This window comes from Apus apus, chromosome 9 (assembly GCF_020740795.1).
Source record: "Apus apus isolate bApuApu2 chromosome 9, bApuApu2.pri.cur, whole genome shotgun sequence".
Classification (NCBI taxonomy): Eukaryota; Metazoa; Chordata; class Aves; order Apodiformes; family Apodidae; genus Apus; species Apus apus.
In genome coordinates, this window is record NC_067290.1 from 3816335 (window position 1) to 3832508 (window position 16174).

At 41.8% G+C, this 16174-nt stretch overlaps 1 protein-coding gene across 1 annotated transcript in view; it reads right to left on the bottom strand.

Annotated features, from left to right (window-relative positions):
- The window catches only part of ATP2B2 (ATPase plasma membrane Ca2+ transporting 2), a 409447-nt gene extending 393872 nt beyond the window's left edge, over positions 1-15575 (bottom strand). The window contains exon 1 of the mRNA XM_051627773.1: positions 15544-15575. The gene's annotated coding sequence lies outside the window, so the exon portion shown is untranslated. The remainder of the gene's footprint in view (positions 1-15543) is intronic.
- Positions 15576-16174: the final 599 nt, after the last annotated feature.

Here is a 16174-nt window from a genome sequence, read left to right on the forward strand (position 1 = left end):
GGGAATATATTTCATTTCTTATGCTTTCATCCACTTTACACAGTTATTAGACCTGAAAGTCTTCACAGTGAAAAAACACACAATAGACTGAACTCTGCTGTCTGTAGAAATACATCTCAGAGCAGAAGAAGACACAAAAATCAGCCACACTGTGCTAAATAACTAGTTCAGACAGCATTCCTTTCACTACCCAGATAATAGAGATTATACACCATCCTAATCTGGGATTACCTAATTTTGTAACCTTATTGCTCTTTAAAAAGCCTTTTGTGCCTGTCAAATACTATTTTAAATTAGCCTGCCAGCAAAGGTGAATCTTCTTAAGTTTAAGTCTGCAATCAGAACTATTGTTTGGAGGATTTATTCTAACCTCAGTTTCTACTCTCCGTAACTACACTGGAATTCAATGTTACACAGCTGACAAGAATGCCTTAGTCATGGTGCTTTGATATTAAATGTAAGCTTATCTAACAGAACCTGGATTTAATTCCTAGAGGGGGGGAAAAAAAAAAGTACAGAAAAATGCTGAATGCTACTCCTTGCCTTCTGTGATCTGTTCTAGTAAAACAGCACCAAGAGCGTATCAAGGCTTAAACTTGATATGTACTTTCTTCATTTTGAGTCACTTTTCTCAAGTTCATTAAATTCTTCCCTGTCTGTAGACCTGCTGGCAACTGGCTGCTCCACTTTGTATGCACTTCCTGCCCCATTGAGCTTAAATGCTATTTTAGACTCCCAATGAAACGTTAAAGGGCAATGTGACACCAGGAATTCCATGCATCTGTATTCATGCTGACTACTGTAGCAGAGAACTGGCTTCCAAAGTAGCCCCAGAATTACCTTGTGGACATTATCACCAACAAATTGAAAAAATCCTAATCACTTCTTCCAAAAATGAGGAAGCAGGCAAAGGAAAAATGGTGGGTTCGTTTCTTTTTAAAGGAACGTTGGGGGCATTTTTAATTTTTTTTCTGCAAAATTATGAAGGATTTTATTTTTATTTTTTTTTAAAGGAGTGTAGAAAAAAAAACAAACCCAAAAGGTCATTTTTGCAGTGTTTTCTGACTCCAGGAACCACAAGCTCTAAGGAAATTATCCCATATCATGGAGATGATGCAGAGAGAAACTTGTGCCAGAAACAGAAATTTAAGTGAATTGATTTAATAATCTATCTGAATCAGCACAGCTAAATGCTTATGCACAAAAGGCAAACCTCTTTGGTGCCCCACTTGCTAGAGCATCATCCTCAATGAGTCTTGGGATTTCTAAGAGCAAATCTTCAGCCTGCAGCCTTTCTTACTATTTCTAGTTGGGGAGGGTTGCACAAATATTTCTAGATAGGAAGCCCTTCACAGAAGTTGCTTGTAATTCTTAGTTCTACATACATGAAAAGTTATTTGTTCCTCAGAAAGCTGAGCTATTATTATATATATGAGTATCTTATCAAGTATATTTTAATTGTATGCTGTATTTAAATATAAGCCTTTATTTTACAATTATCTCCAAAAGCTACTCATATAAATAACAAATATTGTTTTGCTATTTCTGTGAATACAACAAAGATGACCACATCAGGACTAATTTGCAAAGCCCTTCAGGTCCTACCACCCCTCAACACATGGTGTTAAAAAGCACCTTGGGTAACAGACTGGGAAAAAAACAACAACAACAACAAACCAGCCCCACACACACAAAAAGAAAACACCACAAAAAAAAGCCTCCACAGCTTTATGATATTCTGAGTTTCTCAGAACAAAGATCTTTAGAGCTGTGTTACTGTACCAGTGAATCTCTACCATCCTGCTGCATAACAATTAGAGAAGTTAATACAAAAAGATGCCATAAATTCCATCCTCTTAGAGCATTAGACTGTCAGACACAGAGCAGCTGATACATCAACATAGCTGAAGGAAACCTGCCTTCCACTTTCAGGAAGAATTTGGAGTAAGACTGTTAACTGCCCTGAGTTGAGAGATACACTTTTTCCTCACACATTACAATCTTACTCTTCCATTCCTATGCATACTCTTCTCCATGTGCATGCACAGGAAATATCTGTATCTCCACTTCTCCACGTTCACCTGTTGGTCACCTCCAAGGTCATCACTACCCCTGCAAGTTGATTACTCAACTCTGCTGTACAATGCAATTTGATTTCAATTTCCCAAGGAGATGGAGGAAGGGAGAGAGGAGAATGTGTCCAGCTGATGAAGCCCCACTTTGGTTAAATCTGTGGAAAGCTCCCTGCAGAGCAACACATGGAAGGGGATGCAAAGGAAATAATGACTGTTATGTTTCCTCACTACTTTTTCCTTTATTTAGTTAACAAAAATAATTAGTAATCATGACCATTTTCTTCAACTTTACTGATAATATCCTCCAACACATACCTATATCCTATCTCAGAAAAATTGATTATTTTTTTTTCCCTAGTAGGAAAAGAAGGTGATACAGTTTCTCGGGGTTTTTTCTTCATCAAAAATGGTAAGATTTTTGTAATTAAAATTAGTAGTGGTACTTGATATACAGCTTAAACGTATTTTTCCTTTCCCTGGAGGCAAGAGTTAAACATCTCTGGCACCATCACTGGACTCAATAATTAAAGAACTCATTTGCCATGCTACCTTGACAAAACAGCTCCTGACCATTTCCTTGGAAATGCTGAGCTTATTTGCAGTGTTTTGAAGAGGAAGCTTGATAGAGGCTTGTATCTTGCAAAACTGGTTTGCTTCCTTACAGGTAAACTTCAACATCAGATCATCAAACCCTTTGTCAGTTTACTTCCAGTCTGATCTGTCATTTCCATAGCAATATCCTACTGGAAGTTACTCAGCCCACAAGTTCCACAAAGACCAGCTCAGTATTTTCTTGTCTACCAAACTGTTTATTTACATCACATTGTATAACTTCCTTAATTGTAACAGAAGTTATGTATCATTCTACAGCCTGATTCCTGTATTTTGATCCTGTTTCCAATAGATATTTTGATCCTTGCTACAGAAACTGCCATTTACACAGTATGAAGCTCAAAGCAGGCGAAGCTTATTTGGTGTAACTTGAAGTGCCAAGGGCAGCACATGGAGTGAGGGAACATTGTGACACGAGCTGTGATTCCTAACAGCTGACCTTTGAATCTGATCAAAATGGCACTTCTTCAAAGCTGTATCTGCTCTTATCAAGTAGAATGTAAAGCAATCAGGCACTTTCACTCAGATATTTACAGGGGGTGTTTTTAATTATACAATTGAAATATTCCAACTTTATTACGCTGGGGAGATTTACATCAACTTATTATGACTTTATAGACTTGATCTGGTTTAAATGATGAGGCTCCTTTATAGCTTTCCATGTAAAGATCCAGATTAGAATTTCTTTAATCATCTCTAATGTATAACATCTGAATTCACCATTCTCACAGTGTGCCTCCCCCCCAGGGACACTGAATGCACACACACAAAACAGGTACACAGATCTGCTCAGCAGAAAAGCAGTGGGGTAAACAAAGCAAAAGCAGTGTGCTCCAGCATTGTGACTGACAGGCAATTAGCACTTGCTATGACTTGGGCTGTACAGACTTCTTTTTAAAGAGTCTCAATACTCCAGAGACTATTTTTGAAAGTGGTCTTCTAGACCCACTTGACACATACACATCTGCCAAATCCCCATGGTAATTTTGTTTCATTAAAACATCAGAACGTTCTTTAGGCAAAACTTCACTTTACCAAAAATCCAACTACTCTCTAGTTACCTGCCTCACCTGGATCTCCACTGTGAAGAAAAATCTAAAAGAGGATCCTAGCTGTGAAAGTCACTCTCATACCTAACATACTGCAACACATCTGGGGAGTCCTGGGTCTGATTAATGTCAAGTGATCTGAGCTGGGAAGGCTACCCTGTCAACTAGAGCAGGGACTCAGGGAAGGTTTCTCAAAAGCCACGTCTGTACTTCAGAACCCCTGACAAAGGAGAGGCACACTGAAGCTTCCATCCCTGTGGAAATGTAAGTCCTATACCTCCATACTCCTACAAATGAAAAAATTGCCTGATTAGCTGTGCACGTCCATGTTATACAACAGCAGGATGGATTTTGTTTTCATAGTCTGCGCCTGATCAAAACACACTGTTTAAGTAATGACTGCTGATGGACCCAGCCATCACAACCCTGGGCAAGACTCTATGGAGCCTTCCAAGAGATGAGATGACTAAAAATAGCTATCAGTAGTTAGGATCCCTGTAGAATAGTTTCAAAAGCAATTAATACTTTGAAAAATTGAAATGGTTAACTAGATTTCACTTTAAGAACATATCTACTAAATATTTTCTGAGAAAATAAGTCTTTGTAAGAGGTCTTTGGTAGGTAACTCAAAAATTGAGAATCAAAATGGTCTTCACACATACTTGGAAATTCCTTGACAGTGCTAGCTGGTGTACCAGGCTTTGGATTCCTGAGGACAGATTGCTTCACTGATGTCATGAGGAAAATCCTGATTGTACTAGTTTTACTAAGAAATTGGAAATTCACTTTAGTAGATAATACAGATCCTACTGCTACAAAGGCAGCAGCTATCATTAGCTCTGACCAATTTGAAAATAATAAAAGAACACCATTTTTGGAATGTCAGAACACAGTTACTCTCTAATACTTGAATATCCAACAGTTCTCAAGTTAATTGGTCAGTGCACAATGTCAGAAACTTCACAGAAAAGATGATGCCACAGAGGCTTACAGCAAACCATTTTCCCACGAAGAAAACCACCCTTCTCTCCAGGTCTGTCTGTGTAGATACAGCCCCTAATTCAACAAAGCACTTAAACCTGATGTTTAGTGCTTTATTTCAGCAGAATACAAATGCACATGTAAGTGCTTTGTTGAACAAGGAGGGATTTAGGCATATGCTTAAGCATTTCACTGACACCGACTCTGCTACTATTTATAGAAAGCTTTTTGTTCCAGTTTTATTGTTCAATACTTATAGCCATCCTATGGCTTTTCCTTCTGTATGCCTTGCCCTCACACAGCAAAGCATTTAGGGCTGCAGTTTTCTTCCATAAATCATAGATTTAAAATCAGAACGGGTCTCATAAGCTCCACCAATCTCAGATTTCTTTCACCATATTTACACAGGAATATGAAAGCAAACAAACTAAAATAATCAGGCTGAATCATAAGGATGTTATGAATCCAGAAATAAAGAAGGTTGAAAAAGCCTCCCCACTATACTGAAGAAAGCACTCACATAGGAATTAAACACTAAAGGATGCACCCATGAGTGTTGAACTTCTCCAAGTGTCCTTCAGCCTGCAATACTCTGTTCTGTAGACAGAGAAAGTCAGGCAGGGTCAAGTCTGAAGCAGAATGTTATTCAACTTGAAAAGACATCAGTGTTGCACACTTATTGCTGCTGCAGAGAGGCAGACTGCTAAAAGGCACTGAGTGGCACTGTGAGAAGACAAAAATACCTCCAAATGACTTTCAGTTCAACATCAATGCCTCTGTATTTTCATGTAGAAAAATATCTCTCCATTGCAGAGGGATATGGACCTATCAGTTCATCTTTCAGTGTTAACTTATTTTCACAAATATTTGATTTGATTAACCAATCTCTTTTCACATATATTGATAACAAAAATTCCACAACTCCCTAAAAATCTCTACATATTACCTCTGCTTTATTTGCAGTAGCAGTGATGACTGTTGTTCTTTTATAGATTTTACATCCCCCACAAATATATACATGGGGCTTCTATTTTTTTGCATTCATACACAGATTATCCAAAGACAGTGCTGTGCTCCTGGGATGCTTGAAAATCAGATGGGATAAAACTGGAAGGTTTAATCAACATCTCCCATTTAAAAGCTGTAAAGGGCATGTTTCCATCCACAGCAATATCAAACATAAAACTCTTTAGGAATTCGACCTGCTTAAAAGGAAAGGACTCCTCCAGATATTTTTGGAGAATGGAAAGAGAGGTGAAATGGAAAGAGGAGAGGCAGACAATAGAAGACAGAGAGGGAAGGATGCAAAGGCAGCTCCTCAGTTGTGCTCAGAGGAAGGTGGGCAGAGCAGGGCAGGCACTGCTGCTGCTCCCTGGGATGCACAGCCCCTGCTGCACAGCTGCAACAGCTACTGCCTAGCCCACCTCCCACTTCTCTTCCCAAGGAAGCCCACCACTGAGCTGGGAAAACTGGCTGAGAACAGACACTCGCTTTGCCCAGTTCTTCCTGCACTCGAGGGAAGAGAATCTCACACAAGCTTGTAAATGCTTGTACATGAACAGCATCACAGAAGACTCCATCATCAGTTTCTCCTGTAACTTCCAGCTTTCAACTCTGGCTACCTAGACGCAATGGAAGGGGCAAAATTATCTCTCCCCAAAGCACATTATTTCATCAGAATGCCTGAACAACGTAACCCAAAGCCACTAAAATCAATGAGAGAAACTTTTCCACATTTTCAGGAGGTACTCAATCAGATTCCAATAATCTTCAGTTGAATTATTAATGGTAACCTGCAAGACTTTTATACCATTATCATGGGGAGATCTCTATTAGTCACCAATTTAGAGTGCAATTTTCAAAAACATCCAAATTACAGATGCACAAATCCCACTGACAAGCCAACAGGACTTAAAATTCCATTTGGCTTCCACTCCTGCCTTTTTAAAAATCCTGCCCTTAATACATGAAACATTTCTGCTGCGTTACCTTTAACTTATTTGACAATCGGGCCATAAATGTTACTTGGAAATGGTCTCTTGACAAGAATGCAACACTTAGCACTAAGTTATAAATGTGATATTCCCTCCCTAGAGCAGGATGGAATTTTCACTGAAAAAGTATTCTGTTCTAGGCAAGTTCTTCTGTTTGAGAGGCACTGGTCCACAGAACAGCACCTGCAAGAACACCACCTAAAAAGGGGCATTTCACATCCAGAAGAGTCCTGGTTGTTTGTATAGACATAGAACCTGCCACACTTCACTTCTGTTTAAGGAAGTGGCTTTAATACTCTTTTTGAGTAACAAGAGAAACATCTTGCAGACACAACAGTGCTTTGCATTTACAACAGTGTTTTCTATCAAAAATGATCAGTACTTTTACAAGTAGCAATGAATTAACAGTTGAAATAGGCAGGTTAGGTGCTCACTGCAGCAGCTTAATGATTAAACTGATCCACCAGCCCAGCAGAGGCAAGCAACTTGTACGAAGGCAGAAAATGTTCCCTTACAAAGGAAGTAAAAACACAGTCCCCATCCCATGCCCCAGCCACCACATAGATGTGTTTTTTCACTCTTTCCATGCTGCTCCCTCGAAGAGGAAACACGTTATATTATCAAGGTGGAGCAGTGCTAACAAATAAAGGTAGGAATATTGAAGATATTAGTGATGCTGCAGTTGTGTTTTATCCTGATGAACAGGAAAGCATTGCCTGAGATTCTAAGGGCAGCAATACATTCCAAGCAAGCATTATCACAAGTCAAGTGAATCCACTAACATATTGCAAGGAAGAGGTGACAGAAGCACAAAAAAAAAAAAAAAGAAGTGGAATTCAGGGCAGCAGCAAACTCAGCCAAATGATTTGTACCATCTTGTGAAGAGATGATCAAAGAGTTCAGGAAAACTGATCGTAATCAACAAAGCCTGTATAAAATAGTGCAACAAATTATCTCGGAGCAGAGGGAATACAGGAAGCATTGTAAGAGACTATTACTGTTACATCCAGAGACTTTAAAGGCTTAAGACTATCAGAAGAGATTGTACAAAAGGAGAAACGAGCATTTAACAAAGAACAAGTCGAAAAGAATGGCAAAAACATCTCCAGCATGATCCAGATGGGCCAACACACAAAAGGATCAACAACTAATGAGGGACATAAAAAGGCAATAGGAAAAGTATCTATAAATACAGCTGAAGCAAGTGGGAGACAAAGATAAGCAGAGGTCCCAGGATTTAATAGGAAAGGAGAGAAAATAACATCTGGTTGAGAAAAAGCGGAAGAATTCAGTATCTCCTTCATATTCTTTTCATGTCTGTCTAAAGAAGAATTAAAAGCAAACCTTTTCTGAAGTGATTTTTGCCAAGACGACAGGACTACAGGCCTAGAGAAAAAAAGAACAAGCTAAAAAGCATCAAAAGAAGCCAGAACTACCCATATTGATAGAGAATGAAGAAGTTCACTGCAGAGTACTTAAGGAATTACCTAAAGCCATCCCCAAACATTAGCTATTATATTCAATAAAGCACGAAGGGTGAAGTTTCCAAAGGACTGTGGAGAGGCAAAAATAGCAGACAACTTCAAAAGGAGTTGCAAGTGTGACTCAAGAAACTGCACGCCCATCCACCTCCCTTTTATACCCAGGAAGATGCTGAAAACAAGTTAAATCATCACATAAGCACTCGAAGGATTAAGTGCCTGAAAAGAATCACAACGTCAAGCCAAAGAAATTTCCTTTTTGACATGGCAACTGGCCCACTGGGAAAACCCAGTAACAGGCAATTTATAGTGCCTAGAGTAAGGTTTTCAGTAACTGTCCAACACGGTATTTTCACAGGAGAGTAAGGACTGGTGTGAAATCACAGGTTAGCAGGGGACTGTTAAGCAGCTTAGGGGGTGAAGTTTCTTAAAAAACAAACCAACCACTGCACAAATTGAAAGTGATCATTAAAATTCACGACCAGTGGAATGCAATTTCATGTGACACACTGCACGAAGGTATCTCATGCTGACTGTGTACGTTAACAAATTCCAGTCAAGAAAACTGTTTGTTGAAGCAAGCAGGTAAGGTTCATACCACATTCAGCCCACCAGTGGACAAGATCGAAATTCAAAATAAAACTGAATATCCTTCAGAATCTTGTGGAAAAGTAAACTGCAAGCAGAGCAAGTGCAAATCCAGAAAGCAAGCAAAAAATACAAAGGAGAGACAAGCTGAGTTCTGCTGGAAGGGATCTGACAGCCACGGTAGACTGTAAGTAACAACTAGTATAATGGTATTTTTTAAATAGGTGATCGTGATGCCAGGATGTACAGTGAGTGCCACACATAAAATAACATTTCAATTTTTCTCTAATCTCCAAAACCTGAGCCAAAAAAAGGAAGGAAAAAAAAAAATATCTCACAAGAAAGTTCACAGTAAATGCAACTCTGTCTTGTCACCTTATTTGGCTAAAGAGCAATAAATCTTAGCATTGTCAAGAAAAAATATGAAGGGGACACTGTTGGGTCACACAAAAAGCAACATAATATCTTATCTCCTGGAGGAAACAAACCTATTGACACCAAGTCATCACAGATCATAACGGCATTTTCTTGTTCCTGTTGCTCTCAAATTCTTTAGCACTTGACACAGAGTCAGCAGGGCTACAGTGTATATCACATTCATTTTTCAGAGTATTTAACCTTCCCACAAGAACCATTCTGCTTCTTCCAGAATGATTCTTGTGTCATTTGCACTTTTAACCAAAAATCGACCTACATTTTGTCAGGGCTTTTGGACATTTAGTACTTACTGTAATTAAGAAAAACCCAACAACACAGAACAGATCTTTTCCACATAAAATTTTGACATTTTGTCTTCATGTAATTACTTTATACTATTTATAGACCTACACTCATGCCAGTCTTTACTTTTAGTCCACAAAAACTCATTTAAAGCTAGGAAAATACTTCACACGGTAGAAAAATAGTGAATACGTAGATTTTGTATAATAAAACAATGCATTAAATCTTCATTTGAACTGAAGACTGGAAGTTCAATGCAGCAACAGTTGTATACACATCTAGTATTGTCACTAATCAGTTTTTCTTCTGTAAGTTTATTCTCAAAAGGACCGTTTTGCTTTTATTATGACTGTAGGACAGAGCCTAAAAATACACAGATCAGTTTCCCCAGATGACAATATTTCTTCTTTCTTGAATAAAATGAGTTTACCTTAAGCTTCAGCAATTGCTATCAACAGAATTGCTAAACAATCTGCTGACAGCAAAGAACACTCTTCTGCTCTTGATTATGATAAATCTCCCCATCTAATACTGCTGCTTAAAAACATTTGGAAACACCTATTAGAATAACCTCTAGGAACCCATCAGTCTACTGGGAGTTTCCAATTTTGGCTACACAGAACATTCCCTGAAAAAAAAATTATTGAACATTATTAGCCTGTTTAAATTATAGCAATATTACAAAATTATTTAAAATAGGAAGAAAATACCTGCATCACAAAACCTGAAATGCTGGAGAGTCTAATACATGAGTGAAGTTTGTGTGTTCTGCTAAATGCAATCACATCTTCCATCATAGAAGATTTCCCATTAGTCGAAATAACTTCCACAAACAGAGAACCACTATTCAATAAGCAGGACAGAATATGTGTGATCAGCAGAGACATTCAAGGTGACACTGTGACTTTTGCATAGTAAAGCTATCTAGAGGCTTGGAAAGGATCTCCTGATCATAACGAAATATCAACAGGAATATGGTAGATGTTATCTTCACTGTTCAGCACCAAAAAAAATAAAGCTCTTATTCAACAGAAAATTCCTGAATCCTAAAACATTTTAGGAAGAGATGCACATAATAAGGAGTGGACATCAGCAGCTGCAATATTTTTAAGCTGTCTTCACTCCTGATGGATGATTTTATATTAGACATATTTTTCATGAAGATCAATGTAAGTTATTTTAAGCAAGTGAAGAAATGCACAAGTGACCAGTCTTGCAGTCCTGTCCCTTCAACAATTATCATCAATCCTTCCCTGATCAATTTGCAAACCCCTGTGATAACTTCCACATACACATTCAGTACATAGATAATCAGTCTCCTACATGCAGGCAGGACAAAGCACCTCCTTCACAAGAAGCACCAATGCCAAAAAGCAGTTTTGGCTCCAAAAAACCCAGTGCTATTACTGTTTAAAGGTGATCCACCATACAATTACTAAATTCACTGTGCAAACAAAGGTTCTTGTATTATGACAACTGGAATACCTAGTACACAACATCACTGTTGCTGCTCTTTCACTGACATTCAGAAATTGCACCCCAGCATTGCCTTTAAAGAGTAGTTGGCACTCTAAAGATGGCAACTTCTGGAAGCTCAGCAGTTCTTGGGACAAAGGGTCTTGAAACAGGAGTGATGGGCCGACTGTAACACCTGCCAGCAATGTGAGGCCTTTAGATCAGAGGAGAGAAACAGCAGAAAGCAGATAAATAAGTCTCCAAAAGAGAAGTGCAACTGAGGCTATGAGGGCACTGACCTGAGCATTCAGCCTGAAGAAACCTGGGCTGTGCAGAAATGATGTCTTTTTCTGCACTATAAAGGTATGCAACGAGCCCTCCCAAGTACACTTCCTATTGCACGTGTTAAATATGAAACAGCTTCTGGCTCCAATAAATGTTTAAAGCCCAAAAAGTTTACATTCCAGTGTGAGGAGGGCGTCCCTGCTGCACACGAGCTATTTTATTTATATGTTACAAAATATTCAAGAATTCTGAACGTAAGGCTCAAAATATGTGAAAACAAGGCCTTTTGCACAATGACCTTTAGATACAAGCCCATGCTGACCTGTATGGGATCCCCCAGGAAAACACCAGTTAACACATCTATATTACATGCTATATTAGAGCAAACACATGTGAAAGAGATGGTGCCACCTATAAAATGCAAGTTTAAATATTTCACTGCTAAATAACTCAATTTGTGGGAGATGAAACGTTTTTCAGAGTGGGCTTTGTCAGACAAGAAGTGCCTTTTGGATTTAACTGAAACTCTTGTAGCATCAATATACCAAGACCAACATGTATCTCAGCCACTGTGACACACATTAATGTCATCTGTTATCCTGTTGGACTGAAATTTTATTTCCCCGTGCTCACTTTTCCTTTGACAAAGACCTTAGAGTTTTTTTTGTTCTAAAAATTTAAACTGTTTTATCCTTCTGCAGTTCTCACTTCTATTCCTAAAAAACAGTCTGCATTTACACCTTTCTTACTCTTTACATATTTGTCCTTTCAAAGGACAACTGAAGTTCCACTTCGAATTTTGCAACTGCAAGTACTTGCTGCACAGTAGGCATTATCTCCTGACACACATGTTCCAAAGGCAAGCTTCATTAGAAGGCTGAACTTCATCCAAATGCCTATTTTAAAAGATTTCAGCAGCCACACAGTTCTGTTCAAATGTAAATGTTCTGCCCGTTCCCAGTTACCTCCTCCACTATCACCTCCCATCAGACTGTCACTAGAACAATTGCATAACTCTTGTAGAATTCCTCTGCTTTTCCTCGTGGTCTCCTCACAATATTTTTCCTCAGTAGCACTCATCATCCTGCACCTAATTTGAAGTGAGAACTCAAGTTTTAAGGTATTTTGAACTTCAGAATTTTCTTTTTAACTTCACCTTCTATACTTTAAACTGTCTATTGTAAGTCTTGGATAAACAACCAGAACATGGAGGTTTTTCTGAGGTAGATAAACTCTAACACAGGATTACTTACATTCAGACAAATAGTCCTAGTTTCTAGTCACAGCACTAAAGTGGTAAGTGATCTGCAGTGCTTTATTCTTAGAAAACAAAGGATAAGGAGCCAGACAAATAAGGAACCAGTTTTGACTCAGCCATCTACAAAGGCAGCTAATCCTATCTGAGGTGTCCTATTGTGTCTCATAGGTGACATAGTGGAGACTCACAGCCCCCCCTGAAGCAGTTTTAAAGGCCAGGAGGGGTACCCTGAAGCATCTCAAATGACACCCAATGCCTACTTGAGGAAAACCAAAGCAAGCCCACTGTCTATTAAAATGGTCCATTCCCTCTCCCCATTGCACTCCTCCAAAATGAAACTCACTGAGGTGACAGCATTACAGGACACCATGTAAGTTATACCTATTATGTGCCCATAGAACATGCCAAAAACAATTTAAAAAGTCACTTAGCATCATCAGGAAATAGGGAATTGAATGGTTAAAAAACACAGCTTGGATAGAGAGACATGCCAGAAATATGGATCAATATCACAGTCAATAACCTGGACAACCAAGAGATTGTGGCCCTGGATTTAAAGCATGTGAGCAAAGGACAATACTGGTCATGACATCAAATACCAATTAAAGGTAACAAAATACCCTACACTGTAAGATTAAACAAAACATTAATTCCATTAAATATTAAAGTGAAAATGTAAATATTGACACTGAACTGAACATTTAATGCATATTCTTTAGCTTTAGGAAGAATTTACAGCCACGCTGACTTGAAAAATGGAGCTCAACTTTAGCTCGTAAAGTCATTAAAACAACTACTGAACTATTTTATTAGCAAGATACAAGGATGTACAGAAGCAATGGCCATGAAAATGCTGATTTCTATTTGAGTCACCACCGGAAAACGATTCAGGTGTAGGTGAGTGGACAGGATCAGGAACGAGGTGCTGCTGGTGAACATGACACTAACCACCCAGTCCCACCGGCTGTCACAGAACTGCCCACTGAACTAAGGGCTTGCAGCACCCACCAGCAACACACCAGCACTCTGGAAAAGATTTATTTTTACTGTTTGGGAGCCGAGTTACAGCTGAATCAACTTTCACGCTGTTTATAAACTTACATTTTAGTGTATTTCAGCAGTAAAGTCCCACCCTACCCCACTGCTTTCAGCTTGCCTCTCTTCCCAGCACCTTATCTTGGTATCCATGCTTCTCAAATACCACTTTACTACAAAATACTGTTTAAATAGAAAGAAAAGTGAAGAAAGTATTAGCAAGGGATTAGGTTGCGTTGGTGCAATGTGATAAAACAGCACAATAAGAAGGAAAAAAATATCAGCAAGAGATAACACAGAAAGAAGTAAACTTTCTGACAGTTTCATGAAGCACAAGAGATTTCCTCCACCTACACCACCACGGGCCTTTCAGAGACACCTAACGGAAGGCAGTGTTCCTTCTTTCACATTCCTAGCGCTGTCCTTAACTCAGAATTTCAGAAAAGATAATCCAGCACGTCCAGTGATGACAGGAACGCGCATCTCGGCCACATCTGTGCAAAAAGTGGTGGCGACGGGGGCGGCAGCAAAACACCCGCGCCGGGACCCCGGGACAGGACACGGACCCAGGCAAAGGCACCGCCCGCCGCAGCCTCGCCTAACACCTCGCTGCTGCTTGTAACACACGATTAAATGACCCAGAGGAGAAGACAAAAGAAGGGGAAAAAAGAGAGAGAGAAAGGGAAAGGGACAAGGAAAGGGACAAGGGACAAGGAAAGGGAAAGGGACAAGGGAAAGGAAAAGGGAAAGGGACAAGGGAAAGGAAAAGGGAAAGGAAAAGGGAAAGGAAAAGGGAAAGGAAAAGGGAAAGGAAAAGGGAAAGGAAAAAGGAAAGGAAAAGGGAAAGGAAAAGGGAAAGGAAAAGGGAAAGGAAAAGGGAAAGGAAAAGGGAAAGGAAAAGGGAAAGGAAAAGGGAAAGGAAAAGGGAAAGGAAAAGGGAAAGGAAAAGGGAAAGGAAAAGGGAAAGGAAAAGGGAAAGGAAAAGGGAAAGGAAAAGGGAAAGGAAAAGGGAAAGGAAAAGGGAAAGGAAAAGGGAAAGGAAAAGGGAAAGGAAAAGGGAAAGGAAAAGGGAAAGGAAAAGGGAAAGGAAAAGGGAAAGGGAAAAGGGAAAAGGGAAAAGGGAAAAGGGAAAAGGGAAAGGGAAAAGGGAAAGGGAAAAGGGAAAGGGAAAAGGGAAAGGGAAAAGGGAAAGGGAAAAGGGAAAGGGAAAAGGAAAAGGGGAAGGAAAAGGGGAAGGAAAAGGGGAAGGAAAAGGGGAAGGAAAAGGGGAAGGAAAGGAAAAGGGGCCCCCTCCCCGCCGTACCAGGGTTCAGGGGAAGCAGCAGGAGCCGGGCGCGCTCCCCCGCCCGCGGACACGGCGCCCCCAGGGGCTTCTCCTTCCAGCAGCCCATCATCCCGCACAGCCCCGCCGAGGGAGCGGGGCTGAGGGGCCGAGACCTCCTCCTAAACACTCTCAAATCTTTCCAAGAAGAGCGTCACCTTCTGTCCCTTGACGCCCAGAGCCCATCCCCGGGGCTGCTGGGGCTCCCGCCGGGAGCGGTGCTGCGGGACCGCGGTGCTTCGGGCGGCCAGGGCTGGGATCCGCTCCCTTCCCTTCTTTCCCTTCCCTTCCCTTCCCTTCCCTTCTCTTCCCTTCCCTTCTTTCCCTTCCCTTCCCTCGCCCCTCGCGCGCTCCTGTTCCTGTCAGCAAAGACCCCGCCGCGGGGGGATGGGGGGGGGAGGGGGGGCAAAGAGACACGGACCGAAGGGGCTGGGAGAGGCGGTTTTCGCCACGCAACCCTCCCCCCCGCCCTGTCCCGCAGAGCCATCCATCCCTCCAGCAGCGCCGGCTCCGTTCACCGCTGGAAAACATCCTCCCGCCGCATCCCGGGGCTCCCGCCGGGCCAGGCTGCGCTGCCCCGCGCCTCAAGGTCACCTCAGCGCGGGGCAGCCGCAGGGGGTGGCCGCTCCGCATCCCTCCATCCCTCCATCCCTCCCTCCATCCCTCCCTCCCCGCGCTCCCGCTCCTACCTGAGCAGCCGCGCTCGCCCGGGCCGCGCTCGCCGCTTCCCCCCGTCCCTGCGCTGGCGCTGCCTGCGGCGGCTCCCTCAGACCTGCCGGGGAAGCCCGGCCAGGGGGGCCGGGCAGCTCCTCTCCCCTCCCCGCCGCGGTGCCGGCCCCGCAGGAGCCTCCTCGCCTCCCCCCGGCAGGGCTGGGGCTCCCCTCAGCGGGGAGAAGCCGGGGCCGCGATCCGCTCCGCCGGAGCCAGGGCCGCCCCCCTCCTCTCTGCCCTGGCCCCCCCTGAGGGCCGGGAGCCCCGGGAGGGGGCAAGAGGGCGGGAGAAGGGGGGTCCCTCCCCCCAAACCCCCCCTCTCCCCCCGGGGAAAAGGCCTGACGCTGATTCTGAGAGAGTCCTGCCCTGGGACAGCGGAGCTGTGCGATGCGACGCGACGTGTGTTTTCACTTCATGAAGCACTGATGATGTTCATTAGACAGACCGAGCAACCAACCCTCCGATATTGGTAAAAAAAACCACCCACAACACATATCTGGAGATACTACTATGGCTCACAACATTGCCAAGAAGAGGATGGTATCCCTGAAACACCCCCGGAGTGCTTAATACTGGGTGTTTAATCAACCTTTCCTGGTTTTACACACA